The sequence below is a fragment of the Sciurus vulgaris genome, assembly GCF_902686455.1.
Source record: "Sciurus vulgaris genome assembly, chromosome: 8".
Taxonomy (NCBI): Eukaryota; Metazoa; Chordata; class Mammalia; order Rodentia; family Sciuridae; genus Sciurus; species Sciurus vulgaris.
Window position 1 is genome coordinate 45,538,485 of NC_136468.1, and position 16,719 is coordinate 45,555,203.

Genomic DNA, 16,719 nt, shown 5'->3' on the forward strand with positions numbered 1-16,719 from the left:
ACAACACACTTTCTCCTTCTTCCAGACTGTGTCTCTCATTCAAGTTCAGCAATATAGAAAAGAACTCTCAAGGAAGAAGGAGGTGAAAGAATAGCCATCTTAGCAAAAATAATATTATACTTTTGGGGTGAAATTAAAATTACATTATATAATATTTGATACAAAAAAGAGTACTTGTAAATTTAAAAACATGATAATAACATGAACACAAGTGAACACATCATCTAGAGAATGAATCAAAAAACACCCCCTCTATTGAAGTTCTTGAGTACCATCTGCCACCACAGCCTCCTGTTCCACACTAGGGACATCCTATTTAGAACATATAAACCATTGCTATTGGTTGTGTAGTTGCTTTTAAATGTAAAACCACATGTATCTCTAAACAATGTTTAGTCTTGCATATTTTAGAACTTTGTAAAAATGGCAGGATAGTTTAGTCTTCTGTTTTCATTCAACATTATAATTAATCATATATTTTGCCATATAAAATATATTCCTAAATAACTTATTAGTTTTTGAGCTTTAGAAAATTTGTGTTATAGCTGGATGTGGTGGCCCATACCGATAATCTTAATAACTTGGGAGGCTAAGACAGGAGGATTGAAAGCTCAAGGACAGCCTGGACAATTAGTGAGGTCCTGTCTCAAGATTAAATAAATAAATAAATAAATAAAATGGGCTGGGGATGCAGCTCTGTGACAGAGCACTTGCCTAGCAGGTTCAAGACCCGGGATTTGATACCTATCACTTAAAAAAAAAAAAAAGATTAAAATTGCATTAATAATATAATTGTTCATATGCATTTATTTACTTTCATAGTTGTATAATTTTTATGTGAATATACCACAATATATTTTACCATTACTTTAGTATGATCAATTAAGTTGTTTCTATCTCATTTTTTTCATTATTTTATCAATGTTGCTATGAAAGCTTTTATTTATGCCTCTGAATGTATATACACAGTGTTTTTCTAGCATATATACCCCAAAAGTGCAATTGCTTGATTGCAGGGCATGTGAATATTCAAAATTAATATATATCATACCAATTTTCCCCCAAAGTGTTTGAAGAAATTCATTGTTCAACAGTTGTGTAGAAGAGTTACTATTGCTTTGATATTAGTACTTAGTGTATTGATTAGTTCTTGACTTTGCTAAGTTGAATGAGAATGGCATATTGTTTTAAGACAGCACTCCCTGGTGCGGTCCCAACATGCTTTCTCAGCATCTGTGCTGCTGTTTCTGAGAAATGCCTGTTTATAACTGTGGGAGATTTTTTTATTGGACTTTTTTCTTTATTGAATTCTTGGAGTTTTTATATATCCCGAGTTTTACTTATTTTCTTGGGGTTTGTTTTGCTAACATCTTTAAAGCTTATCTTTTAAGTTTTCTTTGCCTCTCTTCATTTCTTCCTTCCTTCCATTCTTCTGTCTACCTTAAATTTTAAGAGCAGCAAGATTTACCCATCTCCCCTTTTGCAGTTAAAACTTTTTGCTCCTTACTCATGCCTCTCAGCTTCTCAACTACCTTTCCTGGATGAGAAATTTCTCCAGGACAAAAATCACTGAGTTCCCATCACCTCTCTAGATTCCCATCTTCATATTCAGTGTAACCCCCAGCCTTCTATCAGTTTTTGGTTAGGGCTGTGCATGTTTTCTTGTTTCCTGGAAACCCAGCAATGCATTAAAAAGTATATATTAGTCACCATATGTTGTTGAAAAGTAGGACATTTCAAAGTATCTAGGCTGCTATTTGACAGGAGAAAAGGTATTTTTATTCCTCTTTCAAGTTTTTCATAACTGTACCCCCACAGAAAATTCAGATGCAAACATATTATAAGGCTGATTTGGGTGTTTGTCTCTTTTTCTGAAATATCCTTCTCTTCCTTCCATAACTAGCAAAGTTCTAGCATTTCAAGGACAACTTGAAAGTTTACTCCTTCGTGGTTTCTTCTCATTCCTATCCTGCCCAACACCAAGGACCCAGAGTACTTGACTTACATCTGCATTCTGCATGTTCCCCACAAGCTGAACTGCGTTGCACTTTGTGAGGCACATCTACATTGATTTCCTTTTGCTGCTGTAATAAATGACCACAGGTTTGGTATCTTAAACAACAAAAATATATTATCTTAAAGTTCTGTACCTCAGAAATTCATGCGGGTGTCAATGGGCTAAAATCAAGGGATCTGTAGGGTATATTTTTTCTGGAGGCACTGAAGGAGAATCAATTTCCTTGTCTTTTCCAATGTCTGAAGGACACTCACACTCCTCGGCTGTGGCCTTTTCCTCTGTTTTTAGAACCAGCAACTGCAGGTTGGGTCCCTCTCGTTTTGCCATCTTTCTGATTCCCTGACTACAGTCAGGAAAGGATCTTTGCTGGTTTTTTTTTTTTTTTTTTTTTTTTTTTTTTTTTTTTTTTGGTGAGGGTTGGTGGGTACCAGGACTTGAACTCAGGGACACTGAGCCCTATTTTGTTATTTAGAGAGAGGGTCTCACTGAGTTGCTTAGCACCTCACTTTTATTGAGTCTGGCTTTGAACTTGGGATCCTTCTGCCTCAGCCTCCCTAGTTGCTGGGATTATAGGCGTGGGCCACTGTGTCTGGCTAGGATCTTTGCTTTTAAGGACTCATGTAATTAGATAGGTCCACTTCAGTACTCCAAAATAACCTTTCTGCCTCAAAGTCCTTCACCTTGGTTACATCTACAATACCCCTTTTGCCATGTAAGGTAGTATAGTCATAGGTTTTGGAAATTAGGAAGTAGACATCTTTGGAGCCCTTATACTGTCCACCTGCTCTTGGAGCAAAGATGTCCATACCTTCTTTGTCTTCATATTTCTACTTTCTTACACACAGGCAGAACTCAATAAGTTTTAAAAAATTAAATTCATTTTATAAAAATCATTACATAAATAAATAGCTATTTGCAAGAGAAATATAGAAAATCTAAGAGAAAAGTGAAATGTCAGAGTGAAAACTATTACCTTCTGATTCACTTTGAGATTAGCACCCACTCAATCCTGCCCCACCCCATCATTAGCAGCCCAAAGGGAAAAGTCAGAGGGATTACTGTGAATTAATTCTGGAAAAGAGGCTGATGGTTTACATTTTCATTTTAGCCTGCTCTTAAAACACCTGATGAGAGCATTTCTTTTCAGTTAAAAAGCCAACAGAGATGGGAGAGGTATATAACATTTTGTCTTTCCATTCCAAAATGAAAACAGGACAGAATGTGTACAACATGCTGAATATAAGAATATGTATCTGAAGAAGTCTCCATGTTAAATTAAGACATCAAGAAATTTTTAGCATTTTATTATTAATGATGTTTAACAACTTTATTAATAAAAACTGCATTGGTGTATTAGATATCTCAGATGGTTATTTTTATCATTTTTATTTAGTGGAAAACTGAGCTTCAGTAACTCCAAGAAATGCTCTCATCAGGTATTGGTAGATATGCTAAATTTACAAAATGACAGGCTTCATGCCTTTAGTCTTTTTTTTTTTTTATTATAAACAAATGGGATACATGTTGTTTCTCTGTTTGTACATGGTGTAAAGGCATACCAATTGTGCAATCATAAATTTACATAGAGTAATGTTGTTTGATTCATTCCGCCATTCTTTCCCTTCCCCCCACCCCTCCCACCCCTCTTTACCCTCTATACAGTACTTCCTTCCTCCATACTTGCCCCCCTCCCTAACCCTAACTCTAACCCTAACACTAACCCTTCCCTCCCCCCCATTATGTGTCATCCTCCACTTATTAGCGATATCATTCGTCCTTTGGCTTTTTGAGATTGGCTTATCTCACTTAACATGATATTCTCCAATTTCATCCATTTGCCTGCAAATGCCATAATTTTATCATTCTTTATGGCTGAGTAATATTCCATTGTATATATATACCACAGTTTCTTTATCCACTCATCAATTGAAGGGCATCTAGGTTGGTTCCACAGTCTGGCTATTGTGAATTGAGCAGCTATGAACATTGATGTGGCTGTATCTCTGTAGTATGCTGATTTGAAGTCCTTTGGGTATAGGCCAAGGAGTGGGATAGCTGGGTCAAATGGAGGGTCCATTCCAAGTTTTCTAAGGAATCTCCACACTGCTTTCCAGAGTGGCTGCACTAATTTGCAGCCCCACCAGCAGTGTATGAGTGTACCTTTCTCCCCACATCCTCGCCAACACCTGTTGTTGCTCGTATTCTTGATAATCGCCATTCTAATTGGGGTGAGATGGAATCTTAGGGTGGTTTTGATTTGCATTTCTCTTATTACTAGAGATGTTGAACATTTTTTCATATGTTTATTGATTGCTTGTACATCTTCTTCTGTGAAGTGTCTGTTCATTTCCTTAGCCCATTTGTCGATTGAATTATTTGTATTCTTGGTGTAGAGTTTTTTGAGTTCTTTATAGATTCTGGAGATTAGTGCTCTATCTGAAGTATGATTGGCAAAGATATTCTCCCACTCTGTAGGCTCTTTCTTCGCATTGCTGATAGTTTCCTTTGCTGAGAGAAAGCTTTTTAGTTTGAATCTATCCCAGTGGTTGATTCTAGCTTTTATTTCTTGTGCTATGGGAGTCCTGTTAAGGAAGTCTGGTCCTAGTCCAACAAGGTGAAGAATTGGACCTACTTTTTCTTCTATAATCTGCAGGGTCTCTGGTCTGATTCCGAGGTCCTTAATCCATTTTGAGTTTAGTTTTGTGCATGGTGAGAGATATGGGTTTAGTTTCATTCTGTTGCATATGGATTTCCAATTCTCCCAGCACCATTTGTTGAAGAGGCTATCTTTTCTCCATTGCATATTTTTGGCCCCTTTGTCTAGTATGAGAAAATTGTATTTATTTGGGTTTGTGTCCGTGTCCTCTATTCTGTACCATTGATCTACCTTTCTATTTTGGTACCAATTCCATGCCGTTTTTGTTACTATTGCTTTGTAGTAGAGTTGAAGATCTGGTATTGCAATACCCCCTGTTTCACTCTTCCTGCTAAGGATTGCTTTAGCTATTCTGGGTTTCTTATTCTTCCAGATGAATTTCATAATTGCTTGCTCTATTTCTGTAAGGTATGTCATTGGGATTTTAATTGGAATTGCATTGAATTTGTATAGCACTTTAGGTAGTATGGCCATTTTGACAATATTAATTCTTCCTATCCAAGAACATGGAAGATCTTTCCATCTTCTAAGGTGTTCTTTAATTTCTTTCTTTAGTGTTGTATAGTTCTCATTGTAGAGGTCTTTCACCTCTTTTGTGAGATTGATTCCCAAGTATTTTATTTTTTTCGAGGCTATTGTGAATGCGGTAGTTTTCCTAACTTCTCTTTCTGAAGATTCATCACTTATGTATAAAAATGCGTTGGATTTATGGGCATTGATCTTGTAACCTGCTACTTTACTGAATTCACTTATGAGTTCATGCCTTTAGTCTTAATACTGGTCTTAAACACAATTAAGTAAGAAGTCAATGAGAGAAAGTTAATTGCAACACTATGTAACAGAAATTTTTATATGTCTAGTAAACCCAGAGATCCTGCAAATCCAAAAGAATAAAAAAGAAAAATAGGAAAATGAAAGGAATTAGCAATTCAAGGAAAATGGCCAATAAACATCTGAAAAGATGCTTTACTGAAATTATGGTAGAAATACACAGGTTCAGATGGGGCCAGTGTGTGTGAAGAAGAGCAGGTGATTCTGCTGAGAAGCCGTTATTGAGAATCACCAAGGGGTATTTGAATTATGCCAGCTTTAACAGAGAGCCTACATTTGACTTGAAATGTTCGGTGTTTATAGCTTTTTATACCCCTTTCTTCTACAAATCAATTACTTAATGTCTTTAGTGAATAGCATTGCAAAGATTTTAATTCTGTTGAAATGTCCAAGATTTTTTCTCCTCCTCATGGCATCTCGAAGTGAAATGTCACTAAAATAGGTTAGAATAGCCCAGAAATGTACGTATATGATTGCTAAAATCACAACAGCTCCAAATCATGTTTCACGCATTTGTGACATTTCATTTTTTAATTTTTTTAAAATCTTGAACTGATTTCACTCTAGAAGCAATGATCATTTCTTATCATTTTATATAAATCAGTGGTCCTTGAAAAAATCCTTAATTTATTTAAAGTCACACCTGATTCTAAAAAATTAGTAATTTTTGGCCCTGTTTTAATCTGATTAAGAAAATAATGGCGTAGACTCACCCAGAATCTTTTAGAGTCCTGTGTCTCCTTGGTTGTTTATCAGATTTAGACAAATACCCAGAGGGACTTGGCATACTTGGGTTTCTGGTAGGACATTTTCTCCTCCTGAGGCAGCCCATTTTCTAGGGAACACTGACTCTCACTGCTGTAACTGGAGCTGGATGCCTCCTGACTTCACCCCTCACAGACTCCTGCTCCGACCTTGTGGAGCCATAATAACGATTGTGTTATTATTTTAGGCTAGCCAATATGTCTTCTTTCATCTGGCTGTGTCAGCAGCTTCTCCTGTTTCCACAGCTCTCTACGGTCCTAACCTCCAATTCTGAGCATGCCTCCCCTAGCTTCTGAAGGTATTCTTTGTGACTAGAGAGTGGAGAGGAGCAAGCTGGTGTGTTCTGTGTCCCAAGTATTGTGTTCCACAGGGACTCCACCCAAGATGGCTGCCACAGTAGGAGACAGGAAAATTTCCCTCTCTCTTCGAAGCAAAAAAGAAATATAAGAATTACATAATAGGATCCCCGCCCCCTCATAGTAGGGATTGAACTCAGGGCCTTGCACTTGCTAGGCAAACACCCCACCACCAAGCTCTAAACTCAGCCTTATAAAAGAAATTCTAAACAGCAAATTAGGAGTTTGTGGATTGCAAAGACAGCAAAGTAAAGACTTCACTCCATACTTTTCTCTGAAATGGACTAGAACCTTCAATTTTATTTTAACCATCCTTCAAATTTGCCCTTATACTCCACACTTAAAGTTCCTTGACATTATTTTAAAATACTAATGGAATTCTCCAGTTATTTCCTCCTTGGCATATTAGTTGGTGTTATGTTAAATTTATCATTTGGCCATTTTTCCTCTCTTGCATCTTAATGAGGAAAGCTATGTTTTGCCAGTATCTGCAACTTGGGATTTTTCTCAAACTGACTCTATTATGAATAACACTGCTCAGACTTGCCTTCAGCTGTTTAAAAAGCAACAATAACAAAACCAGAACATGTCCCTGCTGGAAAACACAAAACCAACTCCTTCCCTTATGTAATTATCTCATTTTTAATCTTCTAAGAAATAAATATTGGAATTAGTGCAGATTTTCTCTGTGGTGTATTACATGCTTTATTATTAGAAAAACATTGACGAATGCAGTAAAATTGATAAAAATTGTGCTGCTTCAAATTTTGGCATATTCTTTAAGCTCTTCCCATACTAAAAATTCGAAGCAAAGTCTATTAAGCTTTGCTTTGTGTCCCCATCCACCTTCATTGCAAACCAAAAGTCCCTCTGTATTCCGTTTTTCTTTGAATGTACAATCCCCAGTCTGTGACCTCATCTCGCCCCTGGAAAATATTCCACACTCTCTTCTCCCTCATTCCTCATGTCTGATTGCTCAGTGGATCAGGCCTATCTTACTTCTTGTTCCTCTCCACCTTGGGTCGGTCATTGCTCCTGGATTCCCAAATGGCCTCCTCACCTGTGGTCTCACCCCTCACCTCCCTCACCTCCAATCTCTACCTACCCAGTGCTGGGGAATTACAGTAATTCAGACCAATCATCTTCCTCCTAATAATGTTTTAGGGGCTCTCCATTTCACTCAAGGTAAAGGGCAAACCTCTTAGCATAGTATTCAAGGTTTTTCAGGACCTCGACACTGTTTATATTTCCAGTTTGTTTCCCTTCCTGCCCTTGTGCATGCTCTTCAGCTGTTTTCTCTTTTTGAGAGCACCATTCATTTCTGTTTTAGAATTTCCTCTCTTCATGCTCTCTCTTTTTCTCTCTCCATCTTTATATCTCTTCCTTCTTTACTTCTTCACTGCCATTATACGATTCATTCCCCATCAGTAGACAAAGAGCTACCTTATTCTTAAGAATACCAGAGCTGGTCTTTTTATTAAGCAATCCATTTTTGCTGGACATTTAAATGTTTCTAATATCTTGTTATGATGACCAATGATGATCAATGTTTCATCAAGTGTCCTTGTACACATTAGTCTTTAGGTCAGTATATCTATAGAACATATTTACAAAGAGAAATTGTAAGGACAAAGAAATGTACCTTTGATAGATATATCAATTTCTCTCCTTAAAGTTTGTACAATTCACATCCTCCATCATATAAGCATGCCTGTTTTCCCCCTCCTTACCATCAATGAGTATTATTAGCTTTTTAATTTTTGGCCATTTGATGGGTGAAAAAGGAATTTCATGTTAGTTGTGATCTGTTACTCCCATTTTCACCTTTTGAATGTTGTGAAATATTTGATATATATAATAGAAGATGTATGTTATATATAAGTAGGGTTATAGTCATTTAATCGTACAAAAACCTATGTATCTAACCCCTAGCTTAAGAAACAGATCATCACAGTACTGTTTGGATTCCCCTCAAAGATTATCACCAAGTAGACCAAGTCCAAATTGTTGTGAAAATAAGTGATAATGATGATTTGGGATGTCCAAGGATGTGTTACACGTATATCTAGAACTTATTTAGTCAGCAATGTGCCATGTGGATCCCTAAAGTTCCTTACTAATGTCACGAGGCAGATGCTAATTTATTGCAACCTGGGGCAGTACACTGGCCTCCTGCAGTGGTTTGGACTGGAGAAGTCACTGAAAGGCTAGTGTAAAAAGGAAGTAGTGGGAAGAGAAAGAGACTGCTTACATTGGAGGTTGCAAAACACCCCTTTCTTGGAGCCACTTAAAGACTAAGATCATTTTTAGAAACACAGCAATAAAATGTGAGGAACAATCATTTTTCTTAGAATAGACATAAAAAGCAAAGATCTGTGTTTGGAGCATTTAGAAGTTTGTTATTAACACACCTGAGGAAGAAATAATGACAAAGGGAACCATGTTATTCCAAAGAAGACTATGGTCAGGTATTATAAAAAGGGCTCATGCAGCAGGAACAGGAACAAGAGGATCATTTATTTCTTTACCCTGGCTGGTATAGTTAAAGACTAATTGAAAGATCATGTACATTCCTTTCAGCTAGTGTGGACATTGTGTCCCATTTTAACCACAATCCAGCATGACCGGGAAAAAGCAACCTGGTATAAGGAAATATCAGGTTTCTTATTTCATCTCTGCTAAAATATTTGTAATTGATTTGTCTGGTTTGTTTGATAAAGAAAAACACAAGTTAAATATATTAAGATTATAAAGCTTTTAATCTTATAGAAACATTTATATTACCAGTATCAAAAGGCTCTGGCAAATACTTTTTAAGTGGAATTTTGGCACAAAGAGGTGGAAGGTTTTTTTTCCTCATAAGTTAGTTTCAAAATTAATGAATATCTTTCTTTTAAACATATTACCAATACGAATATTGGCTGTACTTTTGGGTCATTTTTGTTTACTTAAAGCTAAGTGAGCATCTAAAATGAATGGATTTTTTATTATTTTATTTTGAGAAAAACCTCTCAAATCAATTTTTACAGGAAGTTGAAGGCAATCATTTGATTTCTGGAAACATCAACTACAAAATAGAGTTGAACATATGGGAAAACTTGAATAGTTTTCCAGCACTTTCTGTATGTCTTCTTTAGTTTCCACTTCCACAGTGGAGAATCTTTTTTTTTTTTTTTTTTCCTTTCCAATTCAAACAGCATTGTGCAGACTTTAATAGGCAGGGCTATTTTGTTCTCTAGATTCTCATCATTTTAGAAAGACTATGTGTCCTTTCTGGAAGAGTTCTTTAGTAAATGTAGGTTCTTATTTAGTAATCAAAAACATTGTGAACCTATTTAAAATTATAGACATCTGTTCCTGGTAATATGCAGGGCTACTTAATTTGGGCAAATCTATATGCTGAAAACAAGTAATTTCATGAAGAAAGTAGAGTAGTTTTCTTAAAATGTATTTTTAAATCCTAAACTTTTTCCCTTAAAATCAGTTAGTGATATATTAAGGAATCACAAGTTCCAAAAATCTGAGGGAAAATGAGAAATCAGAGATTAGTAGAACATTGGAGCTGGTCTTGCCACTGAACACTCATTATTTCAGAATGTCTTAGTAGCTTTTGAAGATGAAAAGGGCAAAATTTAAAGATCAGGGTCCCTCAAAACGGGAATTTTAATCAGAGAAGTTTGTGCCAAAGGAGTAATGACTGCAAAGGGGCATGAAAGAGCTTCTAGTATAATGAAAAGAGTCTATATTTGAAGAAGTTGGGATAATTATAGGCCTAAGAAGCTAAGGAATCTCAAACAGAATTAATACAGAGAAAAGTACACCTAACCATATCATAGTCAAACTGCAAAGCCACAAATGAGGATAAAAATCTTGAAAGCAACCAAAGAACAATGACACATTATATACAGGGGAACAACAATAGTATTCACAACCGACTTTTTAACAAAAGCAGTTATGGCCAGAAGACAGGTCTCATTTTCAAAATGCAGAAAGGAACTGCCAACCTGGAATTCTGTGTCCAGTGAAGCTATCTTTTAAAAAAATTAAAAGGACCCAGAAAAATAAAAACTAGAGATAATGACAATTCACTTCCATTAGACATGCACTATGAGAAATCATGAAGGAAGTTCTCCACCTCAAGGAAAACTATACCAGAGGGCAAGCTGAATTATAGGAAAAAATGAAGAACATCAGAAATGGTAGGATGTAGATAAAAGTAACATACAAATTAATTAGTGCAGTATATTATATTGTATCACTTGATTTCCTGAGTTACCAAGCACAAAATAGTGAACATATTACTTAAAGCCTTGAATGGACTTTAAGGACTTACTGTATGTTTTTCGGTTTTTATTTTAATTTCCACTTTTGCCATGGAAAATTATTTTTCTCTCAATACAAAGTACATTGTATGACTTTTAATAAGAAAAGATTTTATAATTCTCTAAATTCTCATATTTTAGAAAGAATGTGTGAATACCTACATATAAATATGTATTATATACCTTAAGGTGTTTAAAAGATATATGATGACCTAAATAAAAAATATTTCTCTGTAATTTTGGATTTTTAACCTATACAGATATAATATATATGACAAATAGCAAAAAAGAATGGTGATAGAGATAAATTAAACCATATTGTTAAAAGGTTTACATATTTTAACTGACAAAACTCAATATTAGCTATAAGCATATTGAGATAAATTAAAATATATAGATACTATAGTTACTAGATCAACTTATACTAAGAATAATGCAAAGAATAGAACTAAAAAGGCAGTACAGGATTACCATGAAGTTCTAAACAATAACTCTAAAAAGCATAAAAAAGAAAATAAATTGCTTAAAGAAGTAACAGATACACTATATGATCAATAAAGCTGATTCTTTGAAAAGACCAATAAAATTGAGACTTGGGATGCTGATCAGAGGAAGACTTAGAGAAGGCACAAATACTATCAAGTTATCATTCGACAGGAACCTGGAACCCTGGAATTTCTTCTCCAAATGGCTTCAAGATTGTTTTCAGAGCCTATCCAGGCTTTGGGTGGTCAAGTGGCACTGGTGTGAGGGCTGGGAATAGTACACAGTTGTGATGGCTGGCTACATATGGTGCATGACCCTTTGTGGATATGTGTGGAATATGGTAGAAAAAGAAGGGATTGGGCTTGCTCTGCAGTTGGTATGAGCAGTTTTCCCCAGGTAGCCACATTTGGATGGAACTCTGAGGAGCCCAATAATTCCAAATTAAACTTAGTCACCTTGTTCATTATAATGACATGTTTACCTAGGTGGGATGTCAAGCTTATATTGTGTGAGGGTCTACATTTTTACTTTTTCCCAGACTGTAAATGATTGTGGATGGGTTTAGAGGGAGGACATATAGTCCAGATGAACCTGAAGGAACCAGGCAGTATTGTAGGTACAAGGTAAAGGACAGAGATTAGAGGTCAAGCAGGAACTTGATTAGAGGGGAAAAAGATGGGGGCAGGGGATTTAGCTAGTGTTTAAGTGCAAGTCAGTGCTATGGAAGCCAATGAGGAACCACTGAGCTAACTGCCTAGGATGCTATCATCCACCCTAGGAGGTTGCATCTTTGGTAAGCCAGGTGGCTCACCTGTAGAGGGTGCCATGTATGGGAAAGGAATCAAAAAGGTCTTTCTGCTATGAGCTGGAAAAGGAAGACATCAGTAATAGGAATGTAAACAAGCCCTAAGAGTTTCACATAGGTTAGACCACACTCCTGAACTGGGCTAGTTTAGCAGGGTTTCTGTTATATGCCAGCATTATTCACCTCCCTGGGAACATTGTTGGAAAGTTTAAACAGGAGCATGCTTGGTGTGTTTTTCATAGATATCGAAGTGATACTTTATAAAATTTTAACTTGTTAACAAAAAACAAGAATGGAAGGACTATCAAACCGACATTTGTGGAGGACTTTCAAATTATTTCTTTTAGCTACTTTCAGATTTTCAAGAATGAGTGAATGTTGTTTCCAGGTATTATTATAATTGTAGAAACAATCTGCAAAAAATAAATAAATAAATAAATAAAATAATAATAATAATATACCAAAATTCAACAAGCCAATAAAAATTGAACTAGTTTACATTTTCATATTTAATATGTACTACTTTTTCACCACCTATCAAGTAGTCAAATTTGTTGGACAAAATAGCATGGTGATTCTCATGTCATTGTTAAATAATATATCCTTTTTCTTTTTAAATAGAAATCCAACTGTAAAAGAATTAGCAACTTTTTGAAAGAAAATGAGTGAATAGATCTCCCAGGAATGATGAGTCAAGTGGGAAGAGCATAACTTCAGGGCATATTTTCCAAATAACAGCAATGGTAAAGCATTGGAAAGCAAAGAAAATTTGTCAGGGATCCTCAGAAGAAGCAGAGAATCATAAGAGTATGTCTCAGCACAAAAGCCAAAGCAAAGAAGCTGATGATGATAAATGATACTAAGAGGTTTGGTAAGATTTATATTTTTAAAATGTGCATTGGATTGAGCAACAGAACAGTAATGGGCCCTTGGCAAAAACACTCTCCAACATAGTGTTAGGGTTGGTACAAGACTGAGGCGCCTTAATAAATGGGATGGCATCAAATTAAAAAGCTTCTGCACAGCAAAGGAAACAATTAGGAATGTGAAGAGAGAACCTACAGAATTGGAGAAAATCTTTTCTAGCTATTCTTCTGACAGAGGATTGATATCTAAAGTATAAAAAGAACTCAAAAAAATTTTTATCATAGAGTCAAATAACCCAATTAATAAATGGATAGATGAATTAAACAGATATGAAATACAAATGGCCAAAAAAATATGGAAAAATGTTCAACATCATTAGCAATTAGGGAAATGCAACTCAAAACTACACTGAGATTTCATCTCACATCAGTCAGAATGACAGTCATTAAGAATACAAATAATAACAAATACTGGGGAGGATATGGAAAAAAAGGAACACTTTTAAACTGTTGGCAGAATTGTAAATCACTATCACTATTGAAATCAGTGTGGAGGAGCCTGAAAAGACTAGGCATGGAACTTCTATATGACCTACCTATAGTATGCCTCAGTATTTACCCCGAAGAATTAGCCATCATACTACAGCAATACATGTATATCCATGTTTATAGCAGCACCATTCATAATAACCAAACTATGAGACCAACTTAGGTATCCATCAACAGATGAATGGATAAAGAAAATGTGGTATATATACACAATGGAGTTTTTTTCAGTCATAAAAAATGAAATTATGTCATTTGCAGGAAAATGGATGGAACTCAAGACCATCATGTTAAGGGAAATAAACTCAGAAGGTGAAGAGTTGTGTGTTTTTTCTCATATGCACAAGCTAAAGAGGAAAGAAAAAGACAGGGGCAGAACTCACGAAAATCAAAGGGAGATTAGAAGAGGAATGGGACCAAGGGGTGAGAGGTGGGGAGAGAAGGGGAAAGTACCAGGGAGTTATATTTGCCAAATATTATTATTATATTGTGTATTGTGTGCATGTATAAATATGTAACAACAAATCCTATCAGGATGTACAACTATTATGAAACAATAAAAAATATGGAAAAAAATGCAAAAAAAAAAAAAAATGAGGTGCCTAAAGAAATGAATGGGAAGTAAAAAAAAAAAAAATATGAAGATAGTGAGTGCAGTATTTCTTTCAAGAAATTTAGCTGGGAATGATGAGACAAAAAGACAGTAGCTGAAAGGGATCACGAAGAGTATCAGATAGCTATTGCTATGTAACAAACAACTCCCAAACTCAGTGGTATGAAATAACAAGTGTTTATTATCACCCAAATGTCTGTGAGTAAATGATGTTTTGCTGATCTGAGCCTTGCTGGGCTCACTCATGCGTCTGCGGTCAGTTGAAGACTGACTGATCCAGGATGATCTTACAGTTTTGAAAGTTGGTTGCCCATTGGCTGAGCTGATGGAGGTGATTGGTCCAAGTTTCTCTCATCATTCAGCATGCTAGTTTATATGGAAATGACAGGGTTCCAAGACAGCAGGGTTCTGACATTTCTTAAGGTCATGAATTGGTACACCATCCTGTCACAAAGTGAGCCAAGACTTATAGTATTGGCCTCTTTATAGGAGGAGCTGTACAGTTTCATTGTAAAGCACACCAGTAGAAAAAAAGAATTGGGCTATTTTTTGCAGATTGTTTTAGTCAACTATTTTGCTGCTGTGACTCAAGGATCTGACCAGAACAATTTTAGGGGAGGAAAAGTTTCAGAGGTCTTACTCAATAGAAGTCTAGCTACATTCCTCAGGGCTGTAGGTAAGGCTGAACATCATGGCAGAAGAGTGTAGCAGAAGAAAACATCTCACATGATGATCAGAAAGCAGAGAGAGAACCCATTTGCCAGACACAAACATACACCCAAAGCCATGCCCCAATTCCCAACTCCTCCCACCACACCCTATCACTTCAGTTACCACTCAGTTAATCCCCAGTAGGGGATTGAATCACTGATTGGGTTAAGATTCTCACAACCCAATCATTTTTCCTCTGAACCTTCTTGCACTCTCTCACATGTGAGCTTTTGGGGGACACCTCATATCCAAACCATAACACAGATAGTCTACTACATAAGTTAGAGTCTGGTTTTTATATTTGTTTTACTTTTTGGAAAAGATGTGGTTATATTTAACTGGAAAGGAGTTGCATGGAGGAAAGGTTGAAGATAAGAAAAGAAGTCACTGAAAGAAGAAAGTTCCTGAGGTGGAGGGAGAACACACAGAACTAGAGAGAAGGGTTGACCAGGGGTACTGCTTCCATTATGGCATGTGGGAGGGAAGAAAGGGAAGAAAGAGTAGAGCAGAGCCATGTCTTGACTTGGTGGTAGGAAGTTGAATAAATTGTTGTCTAGTGGCTCCTTTTCACTGAGAACAAGGAGGCAAAAGAATTTGTTAAGAGTTAAAGGAGAGGTAGAAAGCTTGAATGTTTATAGATATTAGGGGAAGAAAACCTAACTAGGAAAATAGCAGACCTGGCTGAGATTAGAGCTATGACTAAAATTTTATCAATTAGCATGCTGTTAAGATTTTCTTCAATCATATTCAGCTGCTTAGAGACAGACATGGACACAACAGATTGTTATATTCATCTAAGATTCAAATTTTGCTAGGCCAGTGAATGGCAAGGACAAAGAGCCCGGAGGTACCGAAAGATAGTGACTCAATACAAATCAGACCTCAAGAGTCTGCACAGGTAAGGAAGGTAGGTGCCTTAACTTGCTAGGTCTGCTGCAACAAGTGTGACATGGAGACGGGGTGGTTTGAACAACAAACGTGCATTTTCTTATCAATCTAGAAGCTGGGATTCAAGATGAGTCTCTCAGCAAGTTTAGTCTCTTCTGAGGCCTCTCTCTTTGGCTGTCTGATGGCCATTTTCTCACTGTGTCCCCATGGAGTCTTTCTTGGTGCACCTGTGTGCGGTGTCCTACTCTCCTCTTCTATAAGGACACTGGTCATATTGGATTAGGACCTGCCCTTGTGTCCTCAATTTATCTCTTTTCAGTCATATTCCTGATGTCCTGGGGATTAGAGCTTTAACATGAATTTCTAAGGGACACAATTCATCCCCAAACTGATAACTGAAAGTGAAGGGGTTCAGTAAATACTGGCTTTGTTCAAGTCAAAGAACCAGTGTCACTGGAATGGATAAAAGAGAATTGAAAGAACATGGTTTGTGTGTAGAGAGTTGGATGCCTGAATTTATTGCTTCTAAAGAGCTGTTGCTTCTCAGGTAATGACCAAGTGTAAAGAAGGCCATGAGAGTGGAAAGCTGAAGAGGAAAGAGAAGCAGGAGCCTAAAAGGACAGAGTTCTGGAGAGGTTTTCACATGTAACTGGAAGTGACTCCAGTCCAGGCAGCGCTTGCGGTAGAGGATAGCGACAACGAGGATGGAGACCTTCGGTGACTATGTGGTCATAGAGTCTAGTCCTCCCTCCAGAGGGCTTAGAAGAGGTCAAATATAGAGTGGATAGAGAGACTCTGCCCCTTTTGGAAGGAGTCAGTCAGCTCCAGACTGGCTTGAGTGTGAGGATGTGCAGACT

At 36.6% G+C, this 16,719-nt stretch overlaps 1 protein-coding gene across 2 annotated transcripts in view; it reads left to right on the top strand.

Annotated features, from left to right (window-relative positions):
- COL28A1 (collagen type XXVIII alpha 1 chain) overlaps positions 1-2,103 on the top strand; it is a 175,576-nt gene extending 173,473 nt beyond the window's left edge. Inside the window, exon 37 of one of the 2 annotated variants that reach the window (XM_079151795.1) lies at positions 1,904-2,103. The gene's annotated coding sequence lies outside the window, so the exon portion shown is untranslated. Of the gene's footprint in view, positions 1-25; positions 1,323-1,903 lie in introns of those variants that run through there. The other variant, XM_079151794.1, reaches the window with a different exon arrangement.
- Positions 2,104-16,719: the final 14,616 nt, after the last annotated feature.